General features: G+C 38.7%; 1 protein-coding gene across 8 annotated transcripts in view; it reads left to right on the top strand.

Moving 5' to 3' along the window:
- The window catches only part of ZNF608 (zinc finger protein 608), a 744,094-nt gene that overhangs the window by 149,055 nt on the left and 572,508 nt on the right, over positions 1-22,531 (top strand). For 4 of the 8 annotated variants that reach the window (XM_029216087.1, XM_029216082.1, XM_029216085.1 and 1 more), the window contains exon 2: positions 16,330-16,486. The gene's annotated coding sequence lies outside the window, so the exon portion shown is untranslated. Of the gene's footprint in view, positions 1-15,164; positions 15,276-16,185; positions 16,253-16,329; positions 16,487-22,531 lie in introns of those variants that run through there. The other 4 variants (XM_029216092.1, XM_029216080.1, XM_029216084.1 and 1 more) reach the window with 3 other exon arrangements.

Here is a 22,531-nt window from a genome sequence, read left to right as displayed (position 1 = left end):
AACATGGATGAACCTCAAAAACATCATGAAGAGTGAAAAAAGTTACACGTGAAGGAATATATACTGTATGATTCTATTCATATGAAGTTTAATAACAGGCAAAACAAATCCATGGTGTTAGAAAGTGAAGTGGTCGTTGCCTATGAAAGGTAGAGTTTGACTAGATTGAATGGACATGAGGGGGTTTTCTGCAGTAATGGAAAAGTCCTATACTTGATTAAAGTGTTGTTTACATAGGCAGGTACATTCATTAGAACTCACTTAAGATCTGTGAATTTCATTGTATGTAAAATTTGCCTCAATTTTTTAAACGAGAAAAAAATTAAAAGAGTAAAACCAGTTAGGAGGTTGCTGCAAAAATTCAAGTGAGAGATGATGGTGGGACCAGTGGAGATGGTGAAAGTAGTTGGATGGGAGACATGTTTTAGAATGTGCAGATAAGACTCACTTATATAATGTGAGAAATGAGGAAAAGAAAGGAATCAAGGATTACAAAGGTGAGAGGCGTCTGCTTCCTTGGGAAGTTTTCTCAAAGTACAGCTCTTTATTTCATGACTCATCAGGCATCCATAAACCTCTCTATATTTTCCTCTGTTTGCCTTTGTTAGAAGGGTTCAGCATTTCCTGATTTGGAAAGTTAAAGCCAGTCTTTGACCGATTTGCCCTTAAGTCTCTTCCTTACCCTTCTCCTGGTCTCTTTTCTGTCACGAGGAGGTGGCTTCCCACCAAGCTGTGTCTCAGGCTACCTTGTCAGATGGCTTCTGGTTGGGTTTGGCCAACAGAAGAAATGTAGGGAGATTAAAACATAGGAGGAAGTGAGAAATCAGAATAGTTCTCCTCCTCTCTCTTCATGGGTGCATGTCTCCAACAATGGCTCTGTCTCCTTTGTGTCTCCAGCTTCCATGAGATGATTCCCAACCCCAGGCACCCCTACCACTGAATTGCCACTTTGGTCCTCCAGCCTAGTAATGGCTACTATTGTGGGTAATACTTACGTTGCCTGGCAATCTCCTGTTGTCTTTTCAGCATTTACCTCACTTGTGTGCGTGATTTCCTGTATTAACTTCCCTCCATTTAAAACTAATAGTTTGATTTCTGTTTCCCGAGTTTAAGGCAGGCTATTAGTGAGGAAAGGAACAGAGTAACACTGGGCCCTGCAAACTCTTAAGACCGGGTCCAGTTTGCCTATGATCTTACTTATTGTGCGTTGGTGCACATATACACGAAAGACTCAACTGTTATATTTCTGTAAGAAAGGTCAACTGAATAATAACATCCACTTTACCTTAGGGAATGTTTTAAGCAACGTTTTATTGTCAAATTTTTCTCCTTAACATGTATATAAATTAACTTAGGGCTTCACTCAGAATAAATGTTCCATAAATGTTAGCTATTATCACCTGTAAAGCTTCTTGTACTACTATTCCTCAATAAAGTATTCTTTGGAATTCTGTAGTCCTAAAGAAAACACATTTATAATTAACCTTAGGCCTAGAGGGTTCATGTATAAACAGTTATGTTAAGAATATGATTTAATGAATATCACATAAGGAAGAAAAAGAGAAGTTCCCTAATAGACTAAAAATGTAGTTGCTTAAAAATATGTCTAAAAGTTTGGAATGATGAAAAAGTTCTGGAAATGTATAATGTTGATGGTTGTACAACACTGTAAATGTAATTAATGCCACTGAACCTCATACTTAAAAATGGTTAAGATGGCAAATTATATGGTATGTATATTTCACTGAAAAAAAAAGTAAAAAAAAAATAGTAAGTCTAAAGAAAGCAGAAAATACAGAATAGGGGGATATCTGACAATTGTCTTTTTAAAGATTATGATTTTAAAATATGTGTGTATAACTGTGTTAGTCTGATGTTCTTAATTTCAGAGCATAAAAACAAAGAAAACGTAAAGGAAAATGAGGCATAGTTTATTTCTTTTCCACTTCTACCATCTGTTCACATTAGCCACAAAGAAACACCCTCATAAAATTCATTAAACTACTGAGTTATAATTCAATGTGGTAATAAGTCTTCAACACAATGTACACAATCGACAAATGACTATGGCAATGACATCATTGTAATGGTCATAATTACATGACAATTCAGATATTTGATCATTCAAAACATCAGTAAAATAACTATTCTTCTTTTTTGTCAGCCTCTAAATACCTCTATTCATTCTTTATTCAAGAATCTGTGGCTTTCAGGGAAAAGATAGAACCCAGTACAGCGATGATGGAGACAAAGCTGGGAGAGGGGGAGGAGAATGGGGTTTTGAGGGACAGCAGGAAAAAACACTGCACCATGCGCCCTGAGAGTAGAGAGAGGGAGATGAATGTGCATGAAGCCAGCCTAATTATTGCGGAGTGAAAGGTCATCAAAATCAATTTGCAGCACGATGTACAAAGGTCATTATCAGCCTCAGATTTCCTCTGCCCGTTTAAAACACAATAAAAATAAAGTGAGTGCTTTAATAACTATGATTAGCAAAGAAAAAAGCATATCATTGAGCCATCTGTTTAAATATTTGTGCTACCTTAGTTTTACTCAAAACAGCATGAAAGATGAGCAGTGAGCCGATTTTTTTTTTTTTTCTGTTTGTTTGCTTTTAAAATCCTGACATTTTCTCCACTGGTTGCTGAGATTTATAACACAGATGAAAGAGCTCCTCTAAAATTACTGCCCTTTGCAATCAATAGCACAGTATTTGTAACGACTTCCTTTTTATTAGAGAGCACTTCATTATTATTTTTATTATAATTTTATGGGACAGTCTGGAGCAGAATTCATCATTCACTTATTTGAAGTATCTCACTTATTCAATGGCACAGATGGCCTGATCTGAGGAGATTTAATCACCCTATGGTAGGGCTGCCTTGATGCTATATAAATGCAAACCATGAGAGAGGCAGGAAGCAACGGGAAACAATAACGTTATCTTAGGCACTGTTAGAGACTCTATGGAAGCTAATGCATTTGGGAACTTCGGAAGTTATAGTTATAAAGCTGCATCTTTTTGCTTTTCCTCTAAAAATTAATATAATAGTACCATATGGGGCAGGGCTTTTGAAGTTTTTTTAACTATCTCTATCAGTAAAAAATACATTTTACATTATGACTCAACACACACACACACACAAATATTCACACATATACTGAAACAAACATTTTAAGAAGCTGTATTTGTCATTATTATATGTGATTCACAAAGCTTTTTTTCTAATCTTATTTATTGTTTTTTAGAAAAATGCCAGTCATAATCTACTAAACTGTTCTAATAGATGGGTCTGGATCCTCATATGAAAAACAGATTTAGGTTCTTTTGTGTTTTCAATGAAATAATATATGTGAGTCCTCAGTGTATATCTGGCACATGGTAAACATTTGATATTTATAGCAGTTATTATGAGAAATGTCTTGAATAGATCTTGCAACATACCACAGTTTAAAGCAACCAGGAAATGACCTGCCTATAGAAGTGGCTTCTCTGAAATTTTTTTTTTCTGTTCATTGTCGTATCATTGTCCAATTATCTGGTTTTGAAAAATTATCCAGTTGATCTTATATAACAGAAGACCCTGATTGTAGACAGGGAAAACATAAACGTGAAAGAGAAAGATCACTGAAAGACTGTCATTCCCTTTCTATTCTCGGCTTCCTGGTTCACTTACTTGTTAGTTCTTGTCTGTATCATATGATGTAGGCAGAAGGGAAGAAGTTTAAGTTCCATAAAGTTGCATCTTTATAAAAGAGATTAAAAAATCTGTAGTCTATGACCACAAAGAAAGAAGAAAAAGAAAGAAAAGGATAAAGTAGATACACAAATAGGAAAAAATGAGGAATTCTCTGACTTCTGACTATATATTATATTATTCACTCACTTTCCGTAAAACTGGAAGGAGACTTTTGAAATCTTTTGGCTAACTGAAGTATTTTCATCCTTATTTTATTCATTTAATAAATATATATTTATTAAGAACCTATGTTTCTAACATAAGAGAGTCTAAGATTTGTACATACTTAATTATTTTTAGTTGAGAAAAATTATCCTTTCTAAAATGTTAAATTTTCTCCCTCACCCGTGATAAATTAACCACAGACCAAGAAATATGTAAACACGCTGTTCATGAATTTTCCTGAAACTTGTTCTTTTAGTTGAGAGTGAGAATTTGAAAATCACAATAGCATGAAATATGAGCTAGACTGAGACAACATTAGTCTGGATTACCACTACTGAGAACTAGGCAAAGTGCATTTTTAGGGAGATAAATTACCAAATATCAAGAAGAGATGATAAAAGTCAATGGGAAAGGCAAGAAAGAGTGCTTCCTTTTCTACAAAGACTGATGCCATTTCCATCCAGAGGAGGAAAAGATGAGAATTTTTCATTGCCCCTTTGTTATGGACTGAACATTTATGTTCCCCTAAAATTCATATCTCAAAGCCCTAATCCCCAGTGCGATGGTGTTTGGAGATGGAACCTTTGCGAGGTAATTAGGTTTAGATGAGGTCATGAGTGTGGGGCCCCCATGACACGTGGGATTAGTGTCCTTATAAGAAGAGGGAGAGACAGCAGGGCTCTGTCTTTCTCCATCGTGTAAGGACACAGTGAGAAGGTTGCTGTCTGAAAGCCAGGAAGAGAAACTCTTATTGGGAACCAAATCTGCCAGCACCTTGATCTTTGACTTCTCAGCCTCCATAACTGTAAGAAATAAATGTCTTTTGTTTGAGCCACCCAAGCTATGGTATTTTGTTGTAGCAACCCAAGCTGACTTATACATCTTTCATATCCAGTGTTTGGTAAGAGCTGATGAAATTTTACCTGTTTAGCTTTACTATAGCCATTGACATACAAGATGTGTACTTTACACTAACAGAAATTGTGAATGGGCTATAAAGATGATGAGCCAGGGAGAAGCATGCTGCAGGTGATGGAGGAATGGGAGTTCTTTATGCAGCAATGCAGTCTTAGCAGGAGCACATAGATATAGGTAGGAAGGAGAAATGTCAAGCATTTTTCTGATTATTGGCTTTTATTTTTACAGTCACATTTTTGCCAAAAATGGCCATTCTGAAACCTCAAGTTCTCATTTTTAAGGTTCACATTAATGGGAATTTCAACATAAGCTGGAGTTTATAATGTACTGCTTAATCAGCATGGGGTTGGTTAAATTAAGTACTATTTCCATGGAAGCTTTAAACACTGAAGCCCAGCTACAGAGATGAAACGATCAGAAGAGGAAAAACACAGATTATCCCATCTTCCTTCCCTACTTAGCTGAACTGAACCAGGATTTCTCATGGTGACTCTCATTAATAAGAAATCTGAAGTAGAAACAATCCATAGATGAAAGTGATCTCTTTTCAGACTGATCCTAGCCGCCTGACTGTGCTAGCCACCCCGCCATGGCTAGTCACTCAATCACAAAATGTAGGTGTCATGTTAAGCAGAGGAGTCTGAGTTTAGCACAGACGTTCACTGTAGTGTGAATTGATATAGGCACCCAGGCTCTGGACTGAAACTGCCTGGGTTCAAATCCTAACTCTGTTCATTATAGTTGTATATGACAACTTGACTTACTCATCTGAAAAATGGAAATAAAATATCTCACAAGGTAGTTGGAAAACTTAAATGAGATCATCCTTGTAAGCCCTAGAATCAGGCCAATCTTTTCTACTTCTTGGACCTAGAATTCCCCACTTCAAAAACATTCTTCAGAGAAGGGATCATGGAATCAAGAATTAAAAGGAGAGTGAGAAGCCATCTAGTCCAAGATAAAGAAAACAAGGCCCAGAAGCATTAAAATCCCACCGAAGATTATACCATTGTTGGTAAAAGTCAAAAGCCAAAACCCAACTCTTCTGATTTTCATTCCTCCTCATGGTCTCCAATGATGAGAGATGCTTCTACTATGCAAATGAGACAGGGCAGTCATCCTCCACAGATATTCATCTGTGTGTAGCAGCCTCTTTCCTTCTGGCTTGTCCACATCTTGCCTACATCACTATTCTTAACACTTTTTTTTTTTTATTGTCAGCAGTTTCATATTTTTCTAGCACATTGGTGTAAGCTTTGACTGTGCCTGAAACAAATGAAGTTTGAAGTCAGCAGTTGCCTGACCATAATTAGGCATTTAATTAATATTGTTGTAAAGTGTGCTTTTTTGTTTGAATAGAGACTAAGCTTACCAGTATCCTTGCTGCAAAAGGGTGGTGTACAGCAGTGCCTTCCTCTATGTCTGACCTTTGAGATGAGGCCATCATGTTACTTCCTAAATATGTTTTCTCGTCCTTCTCCATTTCTGATACTGACTTCTTGGTGAACCTGTCCTATGAGACCATAATCTAGTATACTTTATGGGAGCAAATGGGAAGGTTTAGGAACTCTGTCATATTTCTTGATTCTTCTTTGTTAGTACCTGGATTTTAAGCGTCACAAATTGCTTCAGAAAAGCTTGAAGAGTTAACAGTACCTGCGTAGCTCTTACTTCCTCCCAGCCCTATTCTTCTTGCTTTGCTGAATAGCTTGAGGATAAAGGATGGGTTTCACTAGAAAACAGGTTTTTTTGGCACAATAATTTGTGCTTTATGTCATATTATAGTGGTGAGTGTAAATTTGTCTTTGAACCATGTTTTATTAACTTTTTCCCCATAGAGTTACATCAAAAGAGTCTATAAATAAATGATGTGCTCAGCCTGCTAGTTCTTACATGCATACCAATTACTTCTATTGGTTTCAAAACACGTAGTCAGTACTTTAAACAACAATGATAATATCACAAACTAAAATATTCAACATCTCCATCTCAGTATGCTGTCACCATGCAGACAACGATTAGAATTGGTAATCAGTTTTACTGCTGGTAAGTTGAGTGGCACAATGCATTTTATATCCATGCTATGTCAAACTCAGGTAACATTCTAACACATTATATTTCAAAGACACTCACCTAATCTCGGAGAACAATGCATTTATTTATTTCATGTTAAAAGCTCTTACATTTTATGAAGGGTTCTTGAAGCAAAGATATTTATTGTCACAATAATACTTAAGTTGGAGCTTCTGAAGAAATGCAAAAAAATACACTTAGTTTAAAATTCCTACTCTAAGTGATGCATGTCATTACTGTGGAAGAAGAAAAGAACTTCACAAGCTATAAATTTTCAGAATTTTAAAATTGTATAAAGATCCTATTTCCTTACAAATAACACATTTTCAAATAAGCCTGAGGTATGTGATTTTTTTTGTATACCCTTCAAAAGTACACTTGAAATGAAACTGTATAAGAGTAATAGTTTAGGTTATATATATAGCTGTATATATATAACCTACTATATATATATAATATATATATATATTTACCTACTTGTTTATTTATATGCCAGAGTGTCATCTCCAATCACTAATGCATAAACAATTACAGAATAGGATTCGTATATGAAATAAAACTATACAATGTTCTATATATACACATACATATATACACACGTATATATTTATGTGTGTGTGTGCGTATTATGCCTTGCTTTCTCCATTAACATTTTAACAGTACATAATAAGCTACCCAGTGTCAGATTAATTACTTATTCAGAATAATAATGGTTAAATAATTAAAAAGTTAAAAAGTCAGGAGGTTTTCAGGGAAAACCACCAGATGTAACTAGTATACTGATCTGAAGTTTATATCAAGTATCAACTGTTAAGACAGTGGAAGGGCTTTGCCAACATGATGGCAGAACATCTGGATAAAAAAAAATGAATGGTGCTGTCAAATTATCCATCTGTTTTTCCTACACAGTATGAACAGTCATACACTCAGAAACACTTGCTGGTTAGCACAGTACAGACAAAACATCCCAAATTTAAAGTTATTTCAGAATTAACATCTGGATAGTGGAACATTTTTTGTCTTTACATCTGTATGTTTGCAAGTTGCACAGACATAGCTCTGATATACAAGATTACCAGTGCATTTCTTTTTAAATTTTTGCCATTTATAGTTCATTTGATATTATCTTCTTTTAATCAAATCTGCTGAAACCACAGAGTGGAAACATATATCAATGAAAAGCCAGAGAGGTGAAAATTAAAACTTTTTGTATTTCACAATAAATTTTATTGAACATTGTTAGAAAGGAAATGAAAAAACAATAGTGAGTGTAAGGATAACATTTTGCTTCAGACTTGTTTCCCCAGTTGAGTCAGTGTTTTGAACCTGACAATGACAGCCAGAACTCTGTTTGGGGGAAGTAAATGTTTTAATGCTGTTTGGGTGTGTGTAGAAAAAACGTTTTTAGGGAATGTGGAAGACAGAGTTCTTTGCATTTCCATTATTTCCTCAAGTTCTTGATGACCTATGAACATTTATTTTATCATCCTTTAGGAACCAGCCTGAAGTATCTAAGCTTGCAAAGTAGGAGAATATAATGTAATTAGTGACAGTAGGTTGATAATATGACAACCCAGAGGGAAAAAGAAACTCTTTGCCATGATTTCTCATGCAGTTTTTTTTTTTTTCCTACAAAGTAGGGCTACATTAAAATAGATTATTTTCTGAAGATTCATTGTTAGACAAGAGAAATTTCAGTCTACTTTTTTGTGTGCCTTAAATAAATGTTAACTCTGTAGAAAAATTATATTTAAAATTTAATACCAGGAAAAAAAAATTATTTGTAATCCACTATTCTCAGGAGAAGAAAAACAAAATCTCTTTTATTTCTTGTTCAGTAGTGACGTTTCCGAAGAAAGCATTTGTTTCAGCCAATTTATTTTTGTAGCAAGCTTGATTTTATGTAGCATCACATGGCTCAGATCAATTGACACCTTTTTTGGTGTGAGCAGGCACATGTCCAGAACAAAGCTAAGGTCCAACTTGGGAACTAAATGCAGGTGTCTTCAAATGTGCGTTTAAAATGAAGAAGATCCAAGACACACTGCTCAAAATATTACCATGAATCCAATATAAAACCAAACCTGTTCACTTGGCAGAAAAGTAGTACAACCCTGTGCTGAACCCACTCTAGCAGAAGATTTTATTGACGCAATTGCTTGGAGTGCATTGGGCCACTATATCCATAAAAATAATAATTATGCTCTGGGATGTATTACATTCCACAGCTTAGCACCTGAACTATGCCCAGAGCATTGATTAATATTTCTATTTATATGTCTGTTTTCAGTTGTCAAATAAGGTACCTACAGGCCATCCATCATCTTTCATTTCCGTATTACTTTTATCACTACCTTTATTAAAAGGGAATTAAGAAAGCAATGGAGTTTCCTTTCTAATAAAACAATAGAAAGGCCTAACTCCTGAATGTGTTTTTCAGATTGAAATCTTCTAGGTTTAGTTGCATTTTCATTTGAAAGTGATGAGTTGTAGTCATGCTGACTGATTGCACGTACAGCACGATGGAAGGGGATGTGAATAACACACCATCTACAGTTTGGTTTTTAAGCAGTGCTCACAACTCAACCTCCCATGGATCCAGGGAATCCCTCAGTCTAACAGGACCAAAGGCAATTTCCCACAGGCACGAAGATTCCTAGTTCTGGAAGCTGTCCTTCCCAGACAACTCCGATAAACAGCTATGATGTAAACTCAGACTGCCCGGCACCCTCACACTCTGCTTGCACCCCCATTAACACTGTCACTCTCATGCCTACCCTGTAAGAATGGAGAACGAAAATCCATTCTAGTCTAGCAGATTACCCAGACTGTCTAGAGCTCTTGATGAAGTGCCGAGAGGAAGGAAACTACAGACTTTATCTTCTTCATGATCCTCGCTTGAAAAATTTCCTCAATCATCCATACAACGTAACCTGGTGGAATTTTTTTCCAAATTCTGCTACATGACAGGTAGCGATTATAAAGAAAGCCACCCTACTTGGTAAGGAGTGGCTTGCATTCCTTTTGAAGCTGAGGGTGTGGGTCTCCAAGTCCAGACAAAGTGAAGATATAAGGCAGGAGGGAGCAGTAGGGAAGCTTCCTTGTCACATTTGAAGGGTGACAGTTTCAGCCACAATCTAGGCTGGCTCATCTGCATTGTTGTCTGGTGCCTGTTAAAAAAAAAAAAGCGGGGGGGCTAGAAGTTTCCAGCAGGAGCCTCCAAGGGAGTTGGGGAGAATCACAGAAGTCAGATAGTTAACTCAGGTGAGTGCTTGGGATAGGAAGTCTACAGTAACTAAACAGAATGATTAGGAAATGAGAACCAGATAGCAAGACTGTATAGGATCAAGAAATTGTGGTTCATCCAGGAAGCCAGACCTAATAACAACAGATCCTTAAAAAAACAAACAGACAAAACAAAGTGTAAATAGCCAGAGAGAGAACTTGTCAAGGTCTTGGGAGAAAGGCAAGCATCACTGGCAATCTATTGGCTGTTTGATGTGAAAGCAATAATGAAATTTTCTGATCCCTGACATCTACTATCTAAAATGGTTTGCTCATTATCATTGAGAAAGCCCCGGTGGGTGGGGGGAATGGAAGAGACCTTTCAAAGCAGAGTATCATATGTCCCAGTTTGTGTGCGACAATCTCAGATTTTGACTTTGTCCTGGTATATCAACAGCACCTCCCTTCACTCTAAAAAAAGAATCCTGGTTTCAATGACAAACATTATGGTGATCTTATTTAGAGGGCTCCAATTGGGAGAAAAGGGGGAAGGAAAGAAGGAGACGATTATCATCCATTTATTCAACAAATATATGTCGATCATTTATTCTGTGCCAGGCTCTGGTGATACTGCTGTAAATTAGATAACTATTTGCTCCTCTCACAGAGCCAGCTACATAACAAGGAAGAAAAACGGGAAAGGGAAAGTAAACACCAGACATAGTCTGATTGAAACTAATTTAATAAAGGATAACCAGGTGGCAATTAGAGACTGCTATCAGAAAATGATATAAATATTCCAAAAGCATGAAACCTAAAAAGTCAAAAGCTATAGAAAATAAGATGTATTATTGACCTTCTAGCCCTTGTAGTGAACTGGACAGCATATCCCCTTTTTGCACTTCACCCCAACTTGATAGGTATGAGTTGGTAAAATTTCCTTTTAATAGATATAGGATTGATTTAATCTGTCAGTCTGTCCAGCTACAAATATTTATTCGTTCCTACAGTGCTCAGAACAATTTTCCAGTTGGGTATACAATGGTGAACCCACGGGTAGACCTTAACCTCACAAGGCTGAATAAGTTGAGTTCTGAATAGTCAGAATTATCCTAAATACTTAGAGACTAGCATTACTGAACACCTACAAGTCAAACCAAGCACATGCATTTCTTGAAAGTAGTTTCTATTTTGTATTTTTTAAAAGGAATTGATGTAGTTATCATGAGAATATATATATTACTTTTCTAGGCATCCTTTACTAGTTTTACATATTACTCTTATCTTTATGTTTAAGAACATACGGTATGTCAGAGTGTGGAAGGGCAAGTATTTAGTTTTGTGCTTAAGAACTGGAAGTATCTTTATGCAGCCCCAGGTCTGATATCTTGCCCCAGACTTCCTTCATTGAGATTTCCTGCCTCTGTTTTTCCATTCCCTTTGGCCTCCTGCTGCCTACGACAGCACCCATTGCACCCTTACCTTCCCGCCCAATTGCTGTTCTTTAAGAGATCAGGGAAGGGTTGGTGGAGCATTTATGACTCTCCTCACACCATTGCTGCCCCTCCATCACATCCACCACACTGGTCTCATTAATAGCATGTCAGTCTATCTCCTCACCAATCTCTGCCTGGACACCACACACCTTCCCTCCTGTCACAACATCCAAGATAGCGAGGGTCAAGAGGATCTCCTGAAATTGAGTTAAAGTTTATGTTATCCCACACTACCAGTACTAAATGCTGTTATTAAAAATAAAAAAAAAACAACTATGTGTAACTATATTTCTTCCAAAAAGGGGGGATTATTATTTAGATTAACCTGAGTACATAACTGTATGATAAACTCCAGTTGGTGTAAGATAAAAAAATTACATACACATAAAGAGAGAGAGAGAGTTTCAAATCAAACAACTGATTGACTTCTAAAAAAATCTCTTGGAACCAAACTCTTAAAACCATTCAGTTCCTTTTGTTTTGATTCATTAATCACCAAGCAGCTTTCTGATCTTAATTTACTTTTCCCAATGGGAGGAGTACCCTAATGGGTTGACTCAAGTATTTCAAACTGTTTAATAGCTAGAATTCCCAGTTTAAATTAATAACTTATCACTGTGGCCTACTGAGAGTTCCCTAGGATGATAACCACTGTGACTCTGCACTCTGGGAACTGATGACAAATCCCTGGAGCCAGCTAATCATTGGATGAAGTACAGAAGTTACCGTGCTTCCAGAGTACCCACAACTCATTTATGGACTCACAAAGCTGCCATATCATTCACAGCCAAAGAACACTAGTCGTTGATTAAACTGACTCATCTCAAAACCATAGCTGATACCTATGTGAGAGTGAAATTGGTTGAAATCAAAGAAAAAGAGGGCTTCCCTGGTGGCGCAGTGGTTGGGAGTCTGCCTGCCGATGAAGGGGACGCGGGTTGGTGCCCCGGTCTGGGAATATCCCACATGCCGCGGAGCCGCTGAGCCCGTGAGCCACTGCCGGTGGGCCTGCGCGTGCGGAGCCTGCGCGTGCGGAGCCTGCGCTCCGCAACGGGAGAGGCCACGGCAGTGGGAGGCCCGTGTACCGAAAAAACAAAAAGGAGAAAAAGAAACAAGTTTTTGTTTTTTTGTGTTTTTTTTGAGGTACGCGGGCCTCTCACTGCCGTGGCCTCTCCCGCCGCGGAGCACAGGCTCCGGACGCGCAGGCTCAGCGGCCATGGCTCACGGGCCCAGCCGCTCCGCAGCACGTGGGATCCCCGCGGACCGGGGCATGAACCCGCGCCCCCTGCATCGGCAGGCGGACTCCCAACCACTTCGCCACCAGGGAAGTCCCAAGTTCAAGTTTTTAAAGGGTAAGGACCAGCTTGTTTTTATCTCTGCAACCCTACACTCTAGCATAATTTTTCCAAACTAATTTATTCTCCAACTATAGGAATTTTGTCATATTTCCCACCTCTACTATAAACTTAGGTTTGTTTAAAACAAACATTAAATTAAATTACTTTTTTAAACTTAGCCAAATTCTATGAATTCTTCCAGAATTTTATGTGCTAAGTTATATATACATATATAATGTATAGATACATATCTATACAATCATTATAATAGAATCATCACATATATGATTTGTGAAGCACAGTTATACTTCAAGAAAGTATGACTCATTTATTCATTTATCTCAGCACCTGGAAAATGGAAAGTAGAGGCTGACCGATGAAAGGATGATGCAATAGCTAGCCTCTTACCTCCAAGACCACCCAGCCAACCCTGCCCTCTTTTCCAGTGAACCTGGGACTCACCCCAAACTCCCTCTGAGACCGTTACTCCAGATAACTGCTTTGAATAATCAGAGTGGCGAAGAGGGAAAACCTGCCTACCATCCTGACTTTACCAATTCTCTAATAGAAAATAGCACTCAAAGTTTTCAAGGTTTTTGCCAAGTGCTTTATGTGACAGTGACACTCTTGACCAGTTAACAGTAATCTGAGGCTATTCAGAAGATTGTCAGAAGCAGTGGTATAGTTCACTGGTCAGTATCGCTTGTGCCTGAAGAATGCATTTACAAGACAACTGGCTCAGGTTAGAGATGCTAGCAAGTGACCATGCCCAGAGATTTTTCTCCATCAGATCTGGAAACCTAGACAGGAAGAGACACAGAACACGTTGATTGGAAACCAGGTGGTATTTGTTTCATGTGTTTGTGTGTGTGTTTGGATTAAAAAACTAAAAGATTTTTCTTCTTGCAAAAGCCTGCTCTTAATTTTATCAACCAACACTGCAAATATCCATGACACTGGTGTTAGGTAGATTGGGTAGGACAGGGTAGAGCTATGGTTACCCCTCATCGACAGTGCTGTTATCTCATGCCTATCAGGTCCAACATTCTCTTATGTGATGGACAGGTTATTTGAAGGATTTTCCAGTTTTACTAAGAGACTCTCAATTTGTCATCTCATGATGATGATGGTTGGCTGATAATGCCACGAAAGAACATTAAAAATCCTTTTTGTACTTCAGTACTTTATCCAAGTTGTTTTATAACCAAACGTTTTCAAAAACGCCAATTCTGACTCTTCAGTAATTCAAGCATTTGCTTTAAATGGGAATTCTCAAGCTGCAAAGTGAGCAGTAAGAGGTAGATTTGAGCTAAACATGGACATGACAAGATGCAATATTCAGTGTGTATATCAGATTTAATTTTGCTTAAGAAATGAATTTCTTCAGCTTATATTTTAATTAGCTTAAGCAACTGAATTCGGGAGCCAATAACACAGACTTACGGGAACTGAATTACCGGAGGGGTTCTGAGCCCAGGCTCTAAATCACAGGCCTTGAGCTGATCTCATAATTAACACAGAGCTGAAGCACTCCATCGAATGCAGCAGAAAACACTGCCAAAGAGCGGATGGGGACACAGCGATCATTAGACTCAGGCAGTAGCATCTCAGGGACTACAGAGCTTTGCCGAACGTTGGGAAGTCAGTTATATCAACGTGCTAAGCAGTTAATGTCCTGTCAGGCACATCTGTGTTTACTACCATCAGATACTCCCAGCTGTTCACATTGCCTCTGTTTGATGGTCATTCTGGGACCTGCCTGATGTTGAGAAGTGTGTTATTAGAGAAGTAAACTCCTTACTGAAGATGGATCAAGGAGGGATGTAAACTCCAGGATGCTGGAGTTGGTTCATAAAGTCGAGGACAGAGATGTGTACTGGCAATTACAGAAGGTGAATTTATTTAGGACTCTTGATCAGAGCTTTTAGGGGTCTGTTATTGCTTTGGTTTAAATTATGCTTTGAAATCTTTCCTGTAGTCAGGTTCTTATGGGGCACCTCAAATAGATATAAACCATTCCTTTCCTGTGGGGACTGGAAGCAGGCAGGTGCCTTGCTACTATATAGATAAGGAAAAAGAGCCATTGAAGTGCCAAGAGCAGCCTCTTAATCAAACAGCTGGTTACTGATGGCAGGTGCAGTGGATTTAAAAGAGAAAGGGAAGTGTGTCCGCGCTGAGGATCCTTAGTTTGCCTCACCCAGATCCCCGCTCAGCCCTCCTCAGTCACACTCTGTGCTCAGGGGGCTTCTCAGGACTCCTGAGCCCTCTGGCTTCCCCTTGAGCTCAGCCCATGGGTGAGCCTGGCAGGAGGGGCAAGGAAGGTAAGAGAGCATTCTCTCCCTCTTTTTGGCATGCCCTCCCCCACCTGGCTCTATGAAGGGCCGCAGAACAGAAGCATTAGGACTGGCTTTCTTTGAGCTTAGGGTGGTATCTGCCGGTCTGTTACTCCCAGGGTACTGTATTTTCCCCTGTGGTCTCCTGACACCCTGCCCACCTTTCTTCCTCTATTAAACCCTCCTTGAACTATCCTAGTCTGAGTGTGCCAGCCTGTTAGGACCCTGACTGGCATAATATCCCTGCCCCAAACAAGCTTACAGGCTCTGGTGGAGAAAACTAATTAGACCACATAAACAGTAAGGAAACAGATCAAGACCTGGGTTGTTTTGCAAGTGAGTAGCACACCTGAACCAATACAGATCTTGATGCTTCACCAGGGGAATGAGGTCATTAAGTCTATGCTGTTTTCTCCTAATTCTCTCTCTCCTCCTAATAAACTTACAGGATAGGGGAAAAGGGAAGAAAACCTGGCAAGTCAGCGTCACTCTGAAGAGTTGGACATGGTGTTACACAAACTTTTACCATCAATCCCAGGGGCTTTCCATCCCATTTTTATTCTTGCTGTCTGTGCTCTCTTTCCCCAGCCAGCCTACCAAGAACACTTTGGCATCCTCTGGATGAGAGACACGATCTGATATGAGCCAAAATATTCTGGCTCATGCAGAAACTGTACACCCATTTTAGAATTAAACGCTGAAATATTCCAGCTTGCTTGGACTCTCCTCCTACTACTTAAAACTGTAGCTGGTCATTTTGGTGCACTCAAGCAATGGTTAGAAGAGTTGGTAAAAACAACTTAACATAAACGCAGAGATAACACACAAAGCAAAAGCAACAAAACAGCTTCCCACTTGACTGACTTACTGTAGCTATTTTCTACTCATGCAGTTATATCTGGTGGCCAGTTATCAGGGGACAGGCTTTGGTTTCGATCGCGAACCAAAGTGAAATTTAAAGATGGGTATGAAGAGGGAAGTGCTCTGTGGTGGTGGTGGTGGTAATTGTTGCCTTCCTGATAAACCTTTCATTGCTCTCCAGTGCAGGATTTGTATCTTTCCTGGAGTGACCCAGCAACGCCAAATGGCTCAATCCTCAGGAATCTCCCACTGGCTAGAAGAAGAACTTCTAGCTGCTCTGCACTGCCTTTATTATGGGCCATGGACCACCTTCGTGGAACTACTCAAGGTTTCCACAGGTACAGCAATTTCTTTTTTTGGCAACTTTATTGTCAGACAACCTGCCTTCTGTGTGTGTTGTTATCACTGTAGTCAGCTGATGTTTCTGACATTGTTTTTGGCAAGCTCGGTTTCCCAGGGCCACGCTCAGGAAGAAAGCATGAAAAGCCTGACACTGTTGTATGCCCTTTTCCTTCTTGTGTGTTATGTTTCACAAGAATAGAGGTGGGGAAATTATACTTTAAAAAAACATGGCACCGCCGAATAAAGAAAAGGAGTGACATCCATCTACAAAAATCTGTCATTGCCATACTTTCTCAGGAGAGCCCTGAGGTGTGTGGAGTTTTAGCAGACAGTTTGAAATTGTTTAGTTCACTTTTCTTTTAATCATATGTAGTAGATTCATCAAATTTAACTCATATCAAAACTCGGGTAGGCAAAGAAAACATGAATATTTTGTCTTAAACTAATCTGAGCTTCCAGCCCTGTCACTATCCATTCCCCCCACTCCTGACCCCGGCCAACTCCCCATCTCCCACCTAATAGAAAAACAATCGCTCAGTGTTCAATCCTGTTTAAAGTGTAATCCATTCTGGTAATTTCAACAGCCTATTAATGGTGTTTCATCTTTTGAGTAAGCATGTTTTTCTCTGAGGTAGCTCCCATCCCCTATTTCTTTTCTTGTGATGTTGTCTGGGCATATTGGTTGTAAGAGGTGGCTTATAAAACTTTCCAGGAGTGGAGAAGAGTTAGGACCCTCCTACCCAAACTTTTCTGCCTTTTATTCATGTATATGCAGCTTACTGTGAAAGGGTTCTCAGCTAAAGTCTGCAGCTGGGGTAACTTGCGATCTTGACTCAGTCTGATTGGAGCCTATTAGTATTCTCAGGTGGTTTCGCCCTCATTTGGGTTTGTGCTGTCCGTCCAGACTTCTGTGAGATGTGGCTTTGACTTCCATTTGGCCCCAGCTTGGTTACCCCCTCGGCCGCTCATGCCAGAGAGACAGCTTACCATCCGTCAGCAATCCTCTAGCCTCTTTTTCAGTCAGACTCTACTACTACATGCTCTGTCTACACCTGCCAGGAACCAGGGATGCTTTGGAAAGCTACATATCAGGGCTCCCCTCTGCCTAGACATGGAGCCCCACCAGGTTAACATGATCTATCTTTTATCAGGATAAGAAAATCTCCTCTCAGAGTCACAAATGAAGATTAGGGCAAGAAATGATACCCTCAACAGTTCTTTTGATGTATTTAACAGGACTGCTGTTCTCCAAGATGATACCTAGAGAGGAAGATTAAAGAGACATATATATGGCCATATAACTCTCCTTTCTACTCCCCTCTAGGTCTCCTCACACAAATTTCCTGGGATCAGAAAGAAAGCTTTTATTTAAAATGCTTACTTATATCTTTCTTAACTCCTGCTAAGCCCCAGTATTGTCAGAAATATTTTGTCTGTATGTATTGTCAGGTAAAGTAATGTTAACTGTTGTAGCAACAACCCCAAATCTTGCTGACATAATACAGTTCAGATTTATTCGCGGTCCCACCACAGTCCAATATGGACCAGTGAGTTGTTGGAGATCAAGATTCTCTGATGCATGGAGTTACTCAGGACCCTGGGACCCTTCCAGCTTCTGGCTATAGCATCTTCTAGGGTATCTGAGTTCTCCACAGGGTCCTCTGCATTTGGCTGCAGCTCAGGAAAAAGAGCTGTACAAGTGGAGGAGTGTACAAGTTTGGGGACTAGGCTTAAAAGTGTAACCATCACTCCATCCTTACACTATTAGCCACTTAACTGCAAGAGAGACTGGGAAATACCATCTTCTTGGGTGTCCAGGAGCAGTAGGAGACAGGTGTGATGAGCATATGGGTGTGTCCCTGTCACAATCTAGTGATACAGTCATTAACTGAGCCCACCAAGATTGATAGCTGATACTGTAATGGTGGGGTAAAGAATGGGAGGAGGAGCTTAAAGGAATTTGAAATGCCTCCTCTCAAGCTATGAGCTTCCATTTCAGAAGCTGAATATCTTTCACTTCAGATTCCTTTTTAAAACAAATACTTATGGGTATCTACTATGAGCTAGAGTGAAGGTCTGGTATGTAGGCAGGGGGAAAATATTTTTTAATAATTTAAAAATTACCCCACTACAGTATAATCTGAACAGATTTAATGATGCTTTCCCAAGGCCAATAAGAATATGAGAATGAACTAGAGCATAGACAAGGGTCATTGAGAAAAGATAAACACTGGTTTAGAAACCATTTAGTACAAGGGTTTTCAAGGTAAATCCTGAAAGGATTTCAAGGCCAGCTTTACAGACATGCAAACTATGCAGTCATTCAAAAGGGCCTCATGCTTGGTTCTGCTGTTGTCATCTTGAAATTCTCAATAATTTTTTAACATGGGGCCCTGCATTTCCATTTAGCACTGGGCCTCACAAACTGGTAGTATTTCTGCCCACCTGTGATCATGCCCAAAGGTGAGGGGATATATCTAGATGCTAAGTGCCTTCAAACCACATTCTGAGAAGCCCTTAGGATTTAGTAGCAGCTCCTCAGAGGTCTCTGCATGATGGAAATAGAGGGGAATCAGCAGATGTTCTGCTGCCCACTTTTATTCCTTGTGTGCATCAGGTTTATGCATGATAATTCATTTGAGGAATGAAGTCAATGCTAAAACAAAGTTGAAAACCATTGGAATACACATTTCCTCTCTGTTTTGATACTGTAACAAGAAGTCAGCTACAGTGAGGTGAAAAGAGATCTCAAACTTGGTTTCAGAGCAGCTGGGTTTATTTCCTAATTCTATCATTTATTCACTTTGGGACCTTACGCAAGACATAACTTCTCTCAGTGCCTGTTTGTTTTGTTAAATTGAGATAATAATAAACTTGGTATGATTATTGTTTTTATTGTATAAAGTGTATGACTACTTCAGAAATAATAAACCCATATATAAATAAAAGGTATTACAACAGTATATAAATATATTTTAAATAGGTTTCTTTATTTTAAAATATTTTAATGAAAATTAATACAAAATTGATATTAACAGTAAGGGTGTGAGAAAGAAACAATAGAACATATTTTATTCTACTTTCCTTGGCTGCTTGCTGATTCTATACCTTACATGACAGGTATTATTAATAGCATTGTGTTGTCAACTCAGTAGAAATATTAAAATTAAATGAACAAGATATCAGTTAAATGTGGTTTTCCAAAGAGTGCGTAATTAAATGGCATTTAAACTTTAAATGTTGAGAAACATCACTTCTGTTCCCCAGTGCTCCAGAGTATACTAACAGAATTAGCATCCTGGAACTCGGCATCAGCTGGCTACCACACCCAGATATTTCTAAAGAATAAATGAGTCTACTGTCAGCCAGTATACTCTTAGTGAATTCTAGAGCTTCTGGACGCCCTGTGGCCTTCCACCTTGGTGACTAAAGGAAGACAGATCCCATTTAGTTTCTTTTCCTTGATTTTGCTCCTTGAGCTATAACAACACAGTAAAGTGAAAACCCTATACAAGGAAAAAAGACTTTCTAGAGAGGAGCTTCCCTTGTTTTGTTTTTTTCCCCCCCAATGGATCCCATCCCAGTTTTTCAAGACCTCCCCATTTCAGAAGGCTCTTCCCAAACAGTAGACAACTTTAAATCTCTCACCAGTAACTTGGGAGAGAAGAGGGAGGGACAAAGTGATATGAAGGAATTTGAAGAAAAAAGGGAAAATATTCCAAAGAGAAAATAAATCCCAAAGGAAACCAATCTAAAGAGTTGTGAACTCTTCCTTCTCACTGGCAGGAAGAGCCCTTAACTGCTTCTCTTTGCCCACTCTTCTGTGGGATAGTGGTCCTATTGTCCTCATCCTTGATGTACACAGCAGAGGTCCCCCTGGTTGCAGGTGGAATGAGATACCGATAGGAGAGACAGAGCCTTGATTTCTCCATAGAAGTAAAAGTTTACAATCAACATAAATTTCCGATTTCATGTTGACATATCTTTCTTCTCCTGTCTTTCTCATATGTGATGATTCCTAGGCAACCAATTGGTAAACCTGGGATCTCATATGACTTAGAAGAAATCGCCATATTAACTTAATATTAAAGGAGTGTCAGAGGGGTTATTAGTGAGAAACCTAAAACGATGATGATAATATATTTAACATGTTTGAGCATGTCTAATGACTAAGAACTACATTAATTATCTTATTTCACCTTAATTAGGTATTATAATAATACCTAAATCAAAGAATTTAGGTATTATTATTTTCCAGATCTCCCACTGAGAAAACAGCAGCTCAGAAAGGTTAAATGCCTTGTCCAAAGTTGAACAATTTTTACATGAAAAGGACTTACGCCCAGGATTCCTGGGAACCAGAGTCCATGCCCTTAGCCCTCTCTTTACTGCCATTTTCAGGGCATAAAAATAGGAACCATAAAAAGAACCATAAAAAGATTTAAAAATAAAAATAAAAAGACCACTAGACTTGGTAACCACAACTTTAAATTTATATCTAGGACTACAAAAAGGCAAATGTACTTTGGCAATTTTCTGGTGAATTTGATCTGTGACTTAGAGTCAGAGGAAATTAATCAGTCCTACCCACTGGCTTGATGATTACTAATTTCTTACTTCCTTTGAACAATGTCTCAAAGAAGACATTACTCTCAGTGGGGAGGAGGTGTTTTTCCTAATTCTTCTTCATCCTTCAAACTGGAAAACACAATTTGAATTTATATCCTGAGCCTGCAAATCCAGCGGAGGTCTCTTTAGCACAAAGCTTCTGTATTCACAATAAAACTCATTCATCCCATTTATGCCATCACAAGATGGTGTGTAGCTTGAGCATTCAATATAAATCATACTTAATCATACTTTGTTCATGTTTTTATTAACATTTATGAGTTTGTCTTTCTAAAAGTTAATAAGAAAATCTACTCCTTTTACCTTTTGGTGTCCTTGATTCAAATATGAAAAGACAGTTCTAGACAATTATAACCCTCAGAGTATAGCACACATTTTAAGATAAAAATACTAGTTATCCACCAGAATCTGTGGCAAATAAAACCCATCAAACTTCCAAATAAAAAATTGCCTACTAGACTGTCCATGAAGGCGGGGATGATGGCGGCCCGGTTCACCACTTTATGCTCCCAGCCTAGTGCAGGGCACAGCATGTGGCAGATAATCACCAAAGAGTTTGGAAGAATAGCTACAGAGCTACAAATCCTCTTTATAGCCCCCTTCTCACATTCTGGGGCTGGCATTGTAGGAAGAAATTACCAGTGGGAGCACATTTTACTTTATAAAATCTTCTCACAAGGCCTTTTTTATAAATTGAAATTTCAGTTCAGTCAAATCGCTCCATCACCCAGTATCATTGCTCAGTGATTACAGTCAAGGCATTGTGCCAAGTTACACATGGTTCTTACCTGAAGGTAAGTGATGACCTCCTCTATGGGGATTTGTTGTTATTTTTGGCCTCCCCTGGATTTTGACCTGCTTCTAACAACCACCTGCCGTAATAGGCTCTCTATCTAAATATACTGGCTTAATAGACATAAGTGTTAGCAAATTTGGGATTGATAGGATGTTACCAAGGGAAATAGTGTCAAGCTACTTGCATCCATAATGTTTCTCCTTAAGTCTTTTATTAATTTCTTCTACTTCATCATGTGGCACAAAAGCTCCAAACTCCCAGTCCTCCCTTGCCAAGCAGATGCTGAAAAATAGGTAGCATACATAATGGAGAAGAAAAAGGCCACGGAGATGACATTTTTTTCTCTTCAGTTCCTCGTATAGGCCTGTTCTGATTTCTCTTAGGCCTTAGGCCTATTTTCAAGGCTGCTTTCAGCTTTAAGTAATTCTCATGGTTCCTTCTTGACTTCAGCTCCACATTACACATTGTTAATGACAAGTAAATGTTTCCTCCATCCTTGTCACCATTGCTTTATTACTGGTTTGTGTGCATTACTAAGTCCAATGGCAGAGTCTCATTTCTTTGAAGAGCTTTGCAATTTCATGCACCTACCATAAAAACAAGCAAATTGACACCC

The sequence above is a fragment of the Monodon monoceros genome, unplaced genomic scaffold, assembly GCF_005190385.1.
Source record: "Monodon monoceros isolate NGI ecotype Baffin Bay Population unplaced genomic scaffold, NGI_Narwhal_1 Super_Scaffold_12, whole genome shotgun sequence".
Lineage (NCBI taxonomy): Eukaryota > Metazoa > Chordata > Mammalia > Artiodactyla > Monodontidae > Monodon > Monodon monoceros.
Note: the sequence above shows the minus strand (reverse complement) of the source record. Positions and strands in the feature narration are given on the sequence as shown.